Below are 16,087 nucleotides of genomic sequence, written 5' to 3'. Positions count from 1 at the left end.
TGCACTAAATTTACCATATCTCAGGCTTATTACTGGTAGTGTTGTATGCATATCTCATTATATTATTTCTTGTAACTTAAAAGAATGTAGATTCCTGATTCTGTCTGTCTGAGACATTAGATTTTTAATTGAAAATGATCCATCATTATCTTCAGTGCTGTATGAAAAAAATGTATTGACAAGAGCTATTTGCATGAGAACATCCTAGGTGCTTGAAAGTAAAAGTCAGTGAGATCACTCTAAGTTAATTTAAATGTTTTCCCATCTCCTTCACACACTGCAAATATCTATATAAATATAATTGCTAACCCTTTTTTATATTGAAGTTTGAAAATGTAGAGCAGCATCAGAAAGATGTAGCATAGATGGAACAGGTTTGGTTATCACCTCTGCAGTATATGAGCTCTTTAACTGAGGGAAATGTAACCAACCTTTTTGAGCCTATTTTTTCACATGTAAAATGGGTTTATAAATATTTTCTTGCAAGTATTTTTTGTGAAGTAGAGATTACATACATGTAATATACACAGTATGTGTGTGTATTTGTGTATATGCATATGTAATGCTTAGCCTGGCAAAAATTGGTGTTCGATAAAGCAGTTCTCATGATTTTTGTTAATCTGAGAAAAGGTAAAAAACAGTATTTCAAATCATAAATGGTTCAATGAATTACTCCATCTTTGAGGTAAAATTTGGCAGATGTCTCAATTTGTATTTCAACTTATATGAAATAATATACTTTGAATTCCTAACAAATTATTTTGAAATGCAAATTGCAGTTGTTAGCTGACTCCAAATCTAATTTTAAATTTATTTTGCTAAGGTAATTCGACTGCAGATCAATTGTTTTCTTCTAAAGATAACCAAAATATATTTTTCTCAGAAAGTCACAAATGATTCATTTTACTCTTGCATAATTTTTTCAGTTGTAATGATGCTGCCTTATTAATAAGATATGATTATTTGATAGAGTATCAATTTACTATTAAAGCATTGGGAAATTTGACTTAATTTATAGTTTAGTAGCTCTTTGAATGTTGGCTTCCCAGACACTGTCTTCCTAATCATTGTCTTATTTGACTCTTACTCATCTAGTGCTAGACTAACTTTTTCACACTATGATGTAAGTAGAAAAAGAAACACTTTCGTATTCGTGGCCACTTATGTCCTACCCATATTTTTATGTCTAAAAAATATCCATACCTCTTTATTTTCATATTGGGATACAATTATCTCCATATGTCATTTTCTCAAGTAATGGTAGGGATATATTAATATACTTTTAAACAATTAAATGATAAATATTGTATTATTTCTTTAGAAAATAAATATGAAAAGTAATTCTGACTTGAAAACACTCATTTAGATCAACAACACTTTCATCTCTGTACAGGCAATGGCAGAACTGCTATTCCTTACATGCATAAGTTAAACCATAGAGGAGATGTAGTCAATACAAATATGAAAGCAAGATTTGTGTGATCAAGTGGAATTAAGATTGCAGCTAAAGATGGTAAAGTTATGTTTCACGTAGCATCTTCCTCCAAGAACTCATAACTTGAAAAACTAATCTTTGATGGAGAGTGAGAACCAAAAAAGCACACCAGAAGCAATCAACAAAAAAGGCAATCACCTGCATAGGCAGAAATATCCAGGTGTTCCCAAGATTTAGATTTTTGCAAACACATGTGGCACTTAGCTAAACCCTGAAGAGAAGTGCTAAAAAGAGGCAAAGGGAGAAAAGAGTGAGTGAGGGCAAGAGGAAGTGATAAAAGTGCTCACAAGTAAAAGACAAGCTCCAACTTAGAAAGAAAATTAAGAGTGGATACCAACGAGTAATGATATCACACTCTGGGGTGTAGAGAAAAAACTTTCCATTCTAGTAAAATTCCCCTCAATAAAAATCTATATAACATCAGATACAGAAATCATTACTGGGGTTAGCTATTTTTGTGAAAAATTTGAATTTAGTTTTTGGTTTGCAGTAAGATGACATTTAGCCAAGCAAATACTAAAGAGATAACTTAAAAAGAGAAATATCTATTAGAAAGCAAGCTTCATATAATTAAAAAAAAAACAGGAGGACACCAACATAAAAATTTAGCCATGAGTAGTAAATTAATATTGTTTTTTTCTGGTAAACTGAAATAAAATGAACATCATAATGAAAAAGGTATAGTATATAAATTGTATATGTCTCATAAAGAAGATAGAGTTGGACTACAAAACTATGGGTATAAAAGATTTTTACTTCACATTAAATCTTGGAGGAAAAGGAGAAAAGGAGGAAGAAGAGTTGACTGGTAAAGTTCATTATAGCTAATAGTAGGGAACCGATATACCGTATCCAAATTTGGGGGACAGAGATGAGAACATTACATACAAAAGTAAGTATCAAAATTTGAGCATTTGAACGAAAGTATAAAACTTAAATAATAAAAAGTGATAGAAAAAAATAAAATAGAAATGAAACGACCACAAGAGAACTGAAGCCAAACGTATTGATAATATTTAAAAAGTTAGAGAGGCTTACTCACCCTATCCAGAACACTCGACACAAACCTAAAACAATGAAATCCAGAAAGCCTAAGCATAAAAACATGACAATGATGAACTATGGAGAAGTAGGAAGAGAATGAAGAATAAAATATTAGTGTCTAGCATGATTACTTTCAGAATAAAATCATAATAGATTCTAGTTCACTTTATAACATTAAAAGCTTTAATACTCAAAGAAAACACCAGATATTAATGTCTATAGCCTCAATAATGCAGCAAAAATCTTCATGAGGAAGAAAATACAGAGCTGCAAGAAAAAATAAAAATAAGTTTGTAAGAGAAAATAAAACTAAAAAATGCTTTAGAGAAAAATACACTAAAATGAAGAATCTAAAACACATTCTCAATCCAGGACAAATAAAATCAACAAAAATTAGTAAAGATATAGAAGATGAAAAGAGCATGATTAAGAAGGTAATAAACACACACAAAGTCTTTTCAAATAAAAATAGAATATTCACAAAATTTGTTGTAGTTGACTACAAGGAAAAACTTGACACATTACAAGAAAATGAATAATACAAATGTATTAATCAGAAATCACATATAAGTAGAAATTAATGACAAAATTTAAAAAATACTTTGCATTTAATAATAAAACATTTTAAATACTCTGATCAAACAGGAAATATAAAAGAAACATACAATCTCAAAAAATACAATAAAACCTGTTGTCTAGATTTATCATATATTGGAGGAATTTTTTATCATTAAAATCAGTATCAACTTCAGCTGATAAACAACTTCAGCAATGTTGCAGGCTATAAAATCAATGTACAAAAAGCACTAGCATTTGTATACACCAACAACAACTAAACTGAGAGCTAAATCAGAAAGGAAATCCCATTCACAATTGCCACACACACACACACACACACTACCCAGGAATACAGCTAACCAGGAAGGTGAAAGATCCCTACAATGAGAATTACAAAACACTGCTCAAAGAAATCAGAGAAGACACAAACAAATGGAAAAACATCCCATGCTCATTAATAGGAAAAATCAGTGTCATTAAAATGGCTATACTGCCCAAAGTGATTTACAGATTCAATGATATTCCTATCAAACCACCAATGATATTCTTCACAGAACTAGAAAAAATATTTTAAAATTTATATGGAACCAAAAAAGAGCCCAAATACTCATGGCATTGGTTTAGGCAGTGATTTATTCGATATGACCACAAAAGCACAGGCAACAAAAACAAAAATAGACAACTGGGATTACATCAAATTAAACAGCTTCGGCACAGCAAAGGAAAAAAATCAGTAGAATGAAGAGACAACCCACAGATTGGGGAAAAAAATTACATATGACTCATCTCATGAGGAGTTAATATCTAAAATATATGAGACTCAAATTACTCAATAACAAGACAGCAAATAACCCTATTTAAAAATAAGCAAAGTACATGAACAGACAGTTCTCAAGAAAAGACATACAAATGGCAAATAGATATATAAAAAATGCTTAAGTACAAAAATTATCATTGAAATGCAATTTATAAAAACAATAATGACACCTGTTAGAATGCCTATTACCAAAAAGATGAAAGATGGCAAGTGTTGGCAAGGATGTGAAGCAAAGGGAACCCTTGCACTCTGTTGATGAGAATGTAAGTCATTACAGCCATTTTGGAAAACATTATGAAGATTTCTCAAACAAATAGAAATGAATTACCATATGATCCAGCAATCCCACTTCTGGGTGTATATCCCAACAAAATGAAATCAGTATGCTGAAGAGATACGTGCACTCCCATGTCCATTGCAGCATTATTCACAATAGCCAAGATACAGAAACAACCTAAGTGTTCAGTATGGATGAAGGGGTAAATACACACACACACACACACACACACAATGGAACATTATTCAGCCCACAAAGGAAAGGAAATTCTGTCATTTGCATCAACATAAATGAATCTAGAGGACATTACACTAAGTAAAATAAGACAGGCACAGAAAGACAAATACCACATGATCTCACTTGTATCTGGAATATAAAAAAGTTGAACTCATAGAAGTTGAGAGTAGAATGATGGTTACCAGGGGTGGGGGGAATGGGGTGAAAAGCAAAGGGGAGACATTGGTAAATGGGTGCAAAGTTTTAGTTAGACTGGAGGAATAAGTACTGCTGATCGATTGCACAGCAAGGTGACTGTAGTTAATAATAATGTATATTTGAAAAATGTTAAGGGAATAGATTTTAAGTTTTCTCAGCACAAATGAGTATGTGAGGTGATAGATGTGTTAATTAGCTTGATTTGATCATTCCACAATGTACACGTGTATATAGACATCACAGTGTATGTGATATACACATTTTTACTTATTGTCAATTAAATATAAAATTCTAAAAAATGAAATAAATCATATAACCATCTTAAGAAAATCTGAAAAAGCCTTAAACAGACAATTCCTGTAAAAAGCACTTAAATACTTCCTTGACACAGTAGATGTAGATGTAGATGTGGATTAGATAGAGATGTAGCCCTCCAGCAAACAAGAGTTCTGATTTAATTGTAACACACCAGCAGCTTCTTCATTACTTTTTCTGTTATTTTCCTTTGTCTGGAACTAGACAAGGAAGGCCACCATCTCTATGACAATTCAACGCCATTGTAGAGAAGTTAGCCAATGTGATTAGGCACCAGATATTGAGTATAAAAATTGGAAAGGAAGAAGTAATGTCACCTTTGATGTAAATGGTATAAACATGCACATAAATGTGCCAATAAAACTCAACAAAATTGGCAGATTTATGGGAAAAAATAAGGGAATCTAGTAAATTCACTAGAGATGTAAATAATATTCAAAAGATCAGTATCTTTTTATGCACATTCAAAAAATAAATATATAAGGAAAGAAAATGACCCACTTAAGATAGAATAGAGATAAATAAAAGAACCACATATAACTTTAACAAGAAACAGCTTTAACAACCAAAAATCTTAAAAATGTTCCTGAAAAAAAGGTGGTCTTGAACAAATGTCAACACATATCAAGAAAAACTCAACATATTAAATGTAATTTTTCCTAAATTAATTTAAAACTGTTGAATTTCAATTAAAATACCATGCATTTTTATGGAAAAAAGTAAAACCATGTATAGACAAATTGATTACAGAATACATTTGGAAGTACAAATAAGTGCTTTTTATATTCAATTGAAATTGGAGTGTGTTAATTCTAAGAAGACTATAAAAGTTTAGTTTGTAAATTTTAATCCCCAGGACAACAAATTAGTGTGAAAAGACTAGTGTAAATAAATGAATAAATAATCTTGAAACTAGATAAATTATAGTGAAATGCTTTGTACACATGTTTAAATAACCCAAACAGAAGGCAGAAAAAGGAAGGGAAAAAAGAGAGATAAAAAGCAGAACTCCCAGAAGGTAAATAAGAAAAAATAGACTGAAATCCAAATATATCATTCATTACATTAAATGTAAGTGGTCTTAAAACACTAATAAAAGAGACTAGATTTGGATAATGGATTTAAAGGTAATAACCCAATGCCATCTAAAGTAAACCCACTTTAAGAACAATGATATAGATAGGCTACAATTAGAAACATGGAAAAAAGTTATACCATGCAAAAACAAATCAATAGTAAGCTGGAGACAAAACAGAGGTTAGAACAAAGAAAACTAACAAAACAAAAAGAGATAGTATATAAAGATAAAATGATCAATTCACCTAAAAGACACAACAATCTCAAATGGGGATATGTCTAACGAAGTGTTTTATAAATGGAAAAATCTGACAGAAGAGAAAGAAGAAACATACAGATTCACAATAGAGAACTTCAACATTTATCTGTAAATGATAAATGGATAGAAAACCGCAAGAATTTAGAACAACATTATCAAGCAGCTGGATCTAATGGATTTTTATAGAACATTCTACTCAAACACATGAATGTCATATTTTTTTTCAAGTATATGAGGAACATTCACCAAAACAGAGATATTGTAAAGGAAACTTTAACAAATTTGAGTGATTCAAATTAATGTAATATATTATTTATGTACATAGTGTAATTAAACTAGAAATCAATAAGACAGATGGGAAATATCCAAATTCTTACATATTAAATAGCACATTTCTAAATAATCTAATAAATCCACAATAAAACAAATACATAGAAAGATACTCAATATTGTACAGGTGTTCTTGCCATTATTATAAGGCAGATCTATTAATGAAACAATCAATACATCCATCAGAGCAAACATTAATGTCTGTCTACCAAGAAAGGAAGATGTAAAACTGTTTTTATTCCCTGAGGACACCATTTTGTAGAATATCCTAACAAATCTGCATTAAAAACTACTAGAACTAATAAAGAAGTTTAGCAAGGTTGTAAGATGTAAGATCAATAAATTGTATTTTTATACTAACAACAAATAAATATGAAATTATGAAAATAATTTATTTTATAATAACATAAAAATATAGAATACTTAGGAATACATTTAATAAAATAACTTCAAGACATATTCAACTAAAACTACAAAGTATTGGTGAGATAATTGTTCCAAATAAATGAAGGCCATTCCATTTTCATTGATTGGAAGACTCAATATTATAAAGATGGCAGTTCACCCCAAAATTGATCTATAGATTCAATTCAATGTCAAAATCCAAGCAGAATTTTTTTGTTGTTAAATTTCATAAACTCACCTAAAATTTACCTGAAGATGTAAAGGCCTTTAAGTAGCCAGAAAAACTCGGGAAAAAAAGTAATGCTAGAGGACTTATATTACTTGATTTTAAAACTCACTATAAAGTTACAGTAATCAGTAGGGTATGGTATTGGTATAACTATAAGTATCTGGATCAATAGAACAAATTGAGTATCAATCCAGAAATAAACTTTTCCATTTATGATAAATTAATTTCAAAACAAAGTTAAGATATTTGCTGTGGAAAGGATAATGTTTGCAAAAAATTGTGCAAGGACATTGGATATCAGTTTTAAGTTGAGGTACATTTTTTATTGTCAACCCAAAACTTCAAAATGGTGTTTTATTAATATAAAAGGTATAAGAATAGGCATACCTGACTCCCAAACTAGAAACGTGGCTAATCAACCTCACAGGCATGAAATAAAGATGACTGTGTGAGCACTTGTACTTCATCAATGACAACAGTGTTAATTCCCAGTGCCTTTACTCTTAGAAACATCTGTTAGATTTTGGCCAATGATACAAACTGACAGAGGAAAATTATGCATAGTACTGTAGCTGGACTCCTGACAAGATCCGGATTAGCAATATGCTGCAACAATTTTTGTAAGTATACATGCAAATACATGTATCCCTCATGCACAAGCACACAAAGACATACATGCAGTATTGTGAATCAGATAGCTATGGGTATTGATTCAATTTATCTCATTTATTAGCTGTAATTTACAATGAACTGATAGGAAATACAATCCTTCCCATTGTTGTGAATTTTAAATTAGTTGATACATGTCAACCACTTCCCACAATCAACACGTGAACAAGCATGTTTGGATATGCACACTCACACATGCACACAGGCACAATCCTAAACAGCATACCCTTTTCTAAGGAAGAAAAATAAAGTATTTTCAATTTAAAAGGTAAGAGGGGCTATCTGTGTTATATTTCAAGAATTCAAGGCCTATTGTTGGTGTCTGTCATTGATAGGCAATAAATCAGAAAAATAACAACCATGACAACCTCATTTGTAATTGGGACAATCAAATTTTCACTTTCATGAATATGGTTAGAGGCTGATGCACAGTAAGATTAACTCCTCCTTGATGCTTCCCACCCCAAGGAAGTCGGGATAAAACCTCCTTAATCTTGAAATCATGTGTATTTATATGATTCATACTCTGTTCTGGATTTCCAACCCATAGATAGGTCACCACAGAGTGTGTGAATATAAGATTGTGGCAGTAATTGTCATGATCAGGAAATTCATGCTTCAGTGATACTTTCATATACCATACTCTTAATGAAATTGTAGAAATACATAGGAATTCATTTACACAGTCATTCAGGTTTCATTAAGACTAAAGATATTCAGTTTTAAAGTTGTGTAAAGTTTTTAGGACAAAGGCCTAAAACCCAGACTTTCTAGATAGGAAAACAAATCTAAATAACCAATTGGGATGAAAAAATTACTTACTTGCAATGTTGTGAGGCTCCACAAAAATTATGCTTTCTACAGCCATGTGCAGATTATGTGGTAGAGGATGTTTCAAGTTTATGTCTGTTTATTAATCTAATTTGATAACTTCAATTTTCTTAACAGACTTATTTTTAATCTTTTTAAAATAACACGGTTTAGAAAATTTTGCACAAGAAATACAAAAAAGCTAATTTTGTGTTGAGCCCAAATGAATATCTGAGAGTCATTATACTAGAGAGCAGAGAATGTTGGGTGAAGTAACTGGGAAAATTACATAAAAAAAAATAGCCAACCAACCAACCACTGAAATTCATACCTGTGGTTAATATTTAAAAAGATCTTACCCTTTGGATATCATAACACATACACATATAATTTTCATAGATTTGACAAGGACTATACTGTAGTATTCCTCAACTAACATTCACAAATCAATGGTTATGCTATGTCACTTTATCATTTTTACAGTGCTTTAACATATCGCACTATGTTTTACACATTTTATCGATATGGTAAGTGAAGTTCATGGAATTAGGGGAAAGAATTCCATTGCCAGAGCGTAAAGAAGCTTGTCTCAAATCCAGCTTCCCTAATTCTTTTTACTATGCCTATGGTGCTTCATGCAGCTATTAGTATGAAAATAAGATTTATTGACAAGCATTAAAATTATTAATGGTCATAGAAATAGTACCATCAACATCCTAAAAACAGTAGCGTAAGCCTTGGAATAGCTGTTCTCCTGTTCTCCTGTTAACACTAGCTACATTATCACAAGTGTATTTCTAAATATTATAAATTATGAATTTGTCTACAGCTTCCTTCTGGAGGAAATAACCTCAACATGTGCACTGAGAGGAAACCATAAATCAGTCACTGCAGCAAATGATTGTTTTCTACTTTCTAATCAACACTACCTAAATATCCACCCTCATTTTTCTTATACTATAATTGTACAGTATCATTACTCTTTTTTTTCAACTTTATTTATTTATTTATTTATTTTTATTACACTTTAAGTTTTAGGGTACATGTGCACATTGTGCAGGTTAGTTACATATGTATACATGTGCCATTCTGGTGCGCTGCACCCACTAACTCGTCATCTAGCATTAGGTATATCTCCCAATGCTATCCCTCCCCCCTCCCCCCACCCCAAACAGTCCCCAGATTCCTCAGGGATCTAGAACTGGAAATACCATTTGACTCTTTTTTTAATTCTTAGCCCATTGAAAGAAAGATTTATATTTTCTTGCCATACACCTTGATACTGATATTATTTCCCAGGAAAAATGATATTTTAGCATGGCTATAATGCTCTGCATGGCACTAATATTACAGAGTCTACCTGTAAAATGCCTATGTGATAAACAGGATAATTCCATTTAAATAAGAATAGTGTGGGAGACATAAACCAGCGGATAGATTCGACGAGACATCTTACTGTTCTGCGAGGACTGTAGATAACACCTTATGCCTGGTAACTTATGGAAGAAAAGCACTTAAATATTACTAAGGCTGAGAAATAAGGAAGGGGCTCATTGAACATTGATCATGGACCAGTACCTATCTCATACACTTTGCTTATATGTTATAATGTTTATGAAACTGGCCCAATTGTCCTATAGAACTGATGTTTATGGTTTCTTTTGAAAAAAAAATAAATAAAAAGTTGACCCTCTCAGTCTTAAAACTGAAGAAACTTACACTTTTCTTATCTGAGTTCCTTTCTCAGGAAACCAACTATCACCCCTCCAAGATAGTTTCAAGGAACTGCAACTCACCAGATAACTGCACCTGGACAATGAGATGCCAGACCCAGACCCCTTGCCAATTATGGTTGCCTAAGTAACCTGCTGCTGCCTGTTGACCACCTTCTCTTCTTAATCCTCTCCTAATTCCTATTTTTCCATACTTAGTTACGTTTCTTCCCTTATTTTTCTACCTCTAATTTTAGTCCATTGAGAAGATGGATTTTTGAGTGATGTCCCATTCTCCTTGGCTGCAGCATCCAAATAAAGCCTCTTTCCCTGGCAATACTCATTGTTTCAGTGATTGGCTTTCTGTGAAGCAAGCAACAGGACCTAGACTGAACTCTTGATGTTTCGGTAACATTTAGTTGCACTCCTAGCAAATATGGTATGTAAGTTATATAGATTGTAAAATAGATAGAATCTGGACGGGGATTTACATAATTATGGTATTATTGTTATTTTACAAAACCATGCAAAGTAACAGACTAGAATAGAACACAACCCACAGATTTATCATTTCATAAAGGTAGAACCTGAGACCAAGTGAGTTTGAATGACTTACCCTATGTCATACAAGCAAGCAGAGGAGAAATATAGACTCCTATCCCTGGATGATTTAAATTATGGTCTATCTGGCTTGATGTAATGGGCTTCAAGTGTTTCACTCATACGGATTACACCCTAGTTTATGAAAAAATAGGACTGATAAGCTACTTTAGGCTATAGTCTAAACTTTAGACAAGTACATTCAATCAGGAAATATTTAGAGTACCTCTATTGGCAAGACATTGAGTGCTGAGGATAAATAGGTGAATTACAACAGCAAAATCTAATTTCTATCCTCATTGAACTTCAACTCTAGTTGAACTCTCTTGCCCACTCCTGTAAGAGTGCATGAAATTGCTCCATACAAGACATTTTCCGTGGGTTTGAAGAGGCTGCTGCTCAAGCGATCCAGGCTGAAAATATTCCAGAACATCTTCCCCATACTCACTTCTCCACATGCAGTAAATAACACCAACATTAGCTAATTTTTACTGGACTTGTGTAAGTGCTCTGCTCTTGTGCTTTAGATGTACTGACACATTAAATTGCCAGAGCTTCCTGTTTTTTTTACATTTCAGTAATCAGAGGCACAAAGGGTTTGAATAATGACCCTAAACTGCCAACCTCTGGAAGTTGTGGAACCAGGCAATCCAAAGCCTTCTGGCTCCAGCATCACCCCTGTGGCCACTAAGTGGTGTCACCAGCAGCTGCTCTGGGCTGCTCCTAATGTCTTATCCTGAACACAACTTGAACAGCCTGGAGTGCCCTTTCTGTGCTGTGTCCACATGTGTGAACCTTTCCCTTCATACAAGGCCAATGTCAGCTCTAACACCCCCAAGAAATACCATCACATTTCTCAACACACATTTGGTGCTTATGCCTTATTACATTCTTCATCAGCATGCAAAATGATTATCTCTGCCATAGTGCATTTATTTTACTTTGACTGTGTATGATGGCCTTTAGCAGATCGTTTAGTGTTCATGGTGCCCCTGCAAAGTGTATGTTATGGTCTCCATTAAACAGATAAAAACATTCAGTACAGTTTTGTGATTTGCCCAAGGTCACAAATGTGTTGGGCTAGGAATCAGAGCCATGCAATCTCTAAACTCAATGCATTTTCATTACTAAACTTCCGAGAAGTACATTCAATCAGGAAATATTATGGTTATACTTCTTCTGACATTGAGAGATCCTGTCCATGACTTCACCATTGGCACCAGCAGAAAAGGAGGAAACAAACAAAAAAGCCTATATTACGGTATCTATACTGGTTTTCTATTGCTGCTGTAGCAAATTGCCACAAATTTGGGTATAACAACACAAATTGGGCCAGGAGCGGTGGCTCACGCCTGTAATTCCAGCACTTTGGGAGACTGAGGCGGGGAGATTATGAGGTCAGGAGATCAAGACCATCCTGGCCAACATGGTGAAACCCTGTCTCTAGTAAAAATACAAAAATTAGCCTGTAGGCCCAGCTATTTGGGAGGCTGAGGCAGGAGAATCAGTTGAACCTGGGAGGTAGAGGTTGCAGTGAGATGAGATCACGGGCCACTGTACTCCAGCCTGGTGACACAGCGAGACTGTCTCAAAAATTAATTATCTCAACAATTCTAGAGAGCAGAAGCCTGAAACAGATCTCACTGGGCTAAAATCAAGATGTTAGAAGGGCAGCATTGCTTTTGCAAAACAAACAAAATGTTTCCTTGTCTTTTCCAGCTCCTAGAAGGTGCCCTCATTCCTTGGCTCCTGCCCCTCTTCCATTTTCTAAGCCAGTAGGGCCTTTTGCATGCTGCATCATCACACTCTCTTATGTCTTTCTTTTACTTATAAAACCCTTGAGATTACATTGGGTTCATACATAATCAGAGACAATATCGCCATTTCAGGGTCATCTGAAGAGAAACCTTAATTCCACCTGCATTATTATTTCCCCCTTGCCATGCAAACTAGCATGTTTACAGATTCTGGAGATTAGGATATAGACATACTGCGGAGGCATTATTCTGTCTACCACAGTGTTGTAAGCCCAATTCATTCATTTAACATATCAAAATTGCCTACCATATGCCAAGAACTATGCTAGGTGTGAAAAATCATCAGATGAAGAACGGAAATATAAAGGGAGGGAATCATGGAAAGATTCCTATAAGATGTGACCTTTGGCTTCAGTTTAAAGAAATAAGCAGTGATCAGTCAGTATGATATATGGCAATTGGGTTCTAAGGCAAAACAGAGACAGGGTTGACTAAAAAGAAGAGCATTTTCATTTAATTTGTATGCTTAATTTGCTTACATTCTAGTTGCTATTTGTTATTTGTTGGAAAAATTCAGCTCTGGCATCCGAGTTTAAAGCAACACCATGTCCTTCCCAGTCTGGGAGATCAAACTATGATATTCAATCCTACTCTTTTTTTTTATTACACTTTAACTTTTAGGGTACATGTGCACAATGTGCAGGTTAGTTACATATGTATACATGTGCCATGCTGGTGTGCTGCACCCACTAACTCGTCATCTAGCATTAGGTATATCTCTCAGTGCTATCCTTCACCCCTCCCCCCACCCCACAATAGTCCCCAGAGTGTGATGTTCCCCTTCCTGTGTCCATGTGTTCTCATTGTTCAATTCCCATCTATGAGTGAGAACATGCGGTGTTTGGTTCTTTGTCCTTGCGATAGTTTACTGAGAATGATGATTTCCAATTTCATCCATGTCCCTACAAAGGACATGAACTCATCCTTTCTTATGGCTGCATAGTATTCCATGGTGTGTATGTACCACATTTTCTTAATCCAGTCTATCATTGTTGGACATTTGGGTTGGTTCCAAGTCTTTGCTGTTGTGAATAGTGCCACCATAAACATACGTGTGCATGTGTCTTTATAGCAGCATGATTTATAGTTCCTTTGGGTATATACCAAGTAATGGGATGGCTGGGTCAAATGGGATTTCTAGTTCTAGATCCTTGAGGAATCGCCACACTGTCTTCCACAATGGTTGAACTAATTTACACTCCCACCAACAGTGCAAAAGTGTTCCTATTTCTCCACATCCTCTCCAGCACCTGTTGTTTCCTGACTTTTTAATGATCACCATTCTAACTGGTGTGAGATGGTATCTCATTGTGGTTTTGATTTGCATTTATCTGATGGCCAGTGATGATGAGCATTTTTTCATGTCTGTTGGCTGCATAAATGTGTTCTTTTGAGAAGTGTCTGTTCATATCCTTTGCCCACTTTTTGATGGGATTGTTTATTTTTTTCTTGTAAATTTGTTTGAGTTCATTGTAGATTCTGGATATTAGCCGTTTGTCAGATGAGTAGGTTGCAAAAATTTTCTCCCATTGTGTAGGTTGCCTGTTCACTCTGATGGTAGTTTCTTTTGCTGTGCAGAAGCTCTTTAGTTTAATTAGATCCCATTTGTCAATTTTGGCTTCTGTTGCCATTGCTTTTGGTGTTTTAGACATGAAGTCCTTGCCCATGCCTATGTCCTGAATGGTAATGCCTAGGTTTTCTTCTATGGTTTTTGTGGTTTTAGGTCTAACGTTTAAGTCTTTAATCCATCTTGAATTAATATTCAATCCTACTCTTTAATTTTACCTGATTTAAAACATTACATTTTTAGATGAAAAATATTCTCAGGAGAGGTATGCTGTGTATTTTTCAGGAAAGAATGTCCAGATGTTGTTTTTGGAGAAGAAGAGCTACAAAGTTAGAGCAAATACTCTTATTTATAAGAAGAATGAACTCAGTGTGTGAGAAGGAGAATACAAATGCAACAGCCTCAAATTAGCAGTGGATGCCTACTGGGCTCCTGCAACCCCTTTCCACGGGTAAGCAAACTCTCAAAGCTTGAGCTGTTACTCAGGTTTTCCCTAGGGAAGCGTTGATGGTGTCCTGGGGGCACTGCACTGCAGTGATGGCCAGCAAGCCTTGTAAATACAAAGCATGGTACAGGATATGCATGATAAAATCACCTTGCTCAAATAAATGCAGCAGGAAAAATGGATTTCATCTTCTGATTCCTTTAGATTCCACCAGATGGCTAGCTGGTAATGACCCAGACACCTCTGAGTAAACTCCCAGAAAGCCTGACAAATATGTTGCAAACTTAGCCACATGTAGAGTGGCTACACCACATTTGCAACGCTCTCTTAACAGCATGACCTTCTTTAATAGTGATCACTTCCATTTTTCGGCCCTTTATGCATTACTTTTGTCATTTTATACTGCTTCTTTTTTTCTGATCCTTGCAAAAACCCTGCCAAGAAAGCAAGAAAATATGTTTCCCCCTCAGGACCTGGACAACATCAGATAGAATGTGTCACATAAATATGTATTCATAATGAAAGTTTTATAGGTATTAAAAATGAAAGCTCAAAATGGCTAGGTGATATTCCTCAATTCATATGAACATAGATCTCTTACCTTTTTTCTTGATATTATATTGAATATGTAAAGATATTTGAAATAGTTTATATATGAGTAATTAAACCAGCTCATCTTTTTCTCTGTTATCTTCTGTATTGCTTTAAATCTTACAAACCCATTTACCAACCAAAAATAAAGAACCAACTATATTGCTTTAAATTGTAAAAATATGTAAGTATCCACACATAGACATACAGGAGTTAGAATCCCAAAGGGAAATACTTTTTACCAGACATAGAGGGAACCAGAATAGACATAAAGCCATAAGGACACCCTGAGTGTCAAAAAGAGATCTCAGAGTTCTCTACAGTTTTATTACTGTTTTTAGATTTTCACTCATTCATAAGATTATATTGGTGGCAACCATTTAGTACATTTAATTATGCCCCGAATCTGTCACAGTTGAGACAAAAGTTGACCAACCTAGTATAATCAGAAAACTTATTCTTGGAGTTTGAAGCAAAAATTAGATTAAAATGTTTTTGGATGTTACTGGATCATGTTAGTGGTTATCTACAGGGCACAAAGTCCAGCCTTCAGAAAGAAAGTATAGAAAAAATAGATAAAACTCTTAGAGGATAGAAGGAGAAAAAAAAACAGATAATATTGATTAATTTTCTCT

This window comes from Gorilla gorilla, chromosome 14 (assembly GCF_029281585.2).
Source record: "Gorilla gorilla gorilla isolate KB3781 chromosome 14, NHGRI_mGorGor1-v2.1_pri, whole genome shotgun sequence".
Lineage (NCBI taxonomy): Eukaryota > Metazoa > Chordata > Mammalia > Primates > Hominidae > Gorilla > Gorilla gorilla.
Note: the sequence above shows the minus strand (reverse complement) of the source record.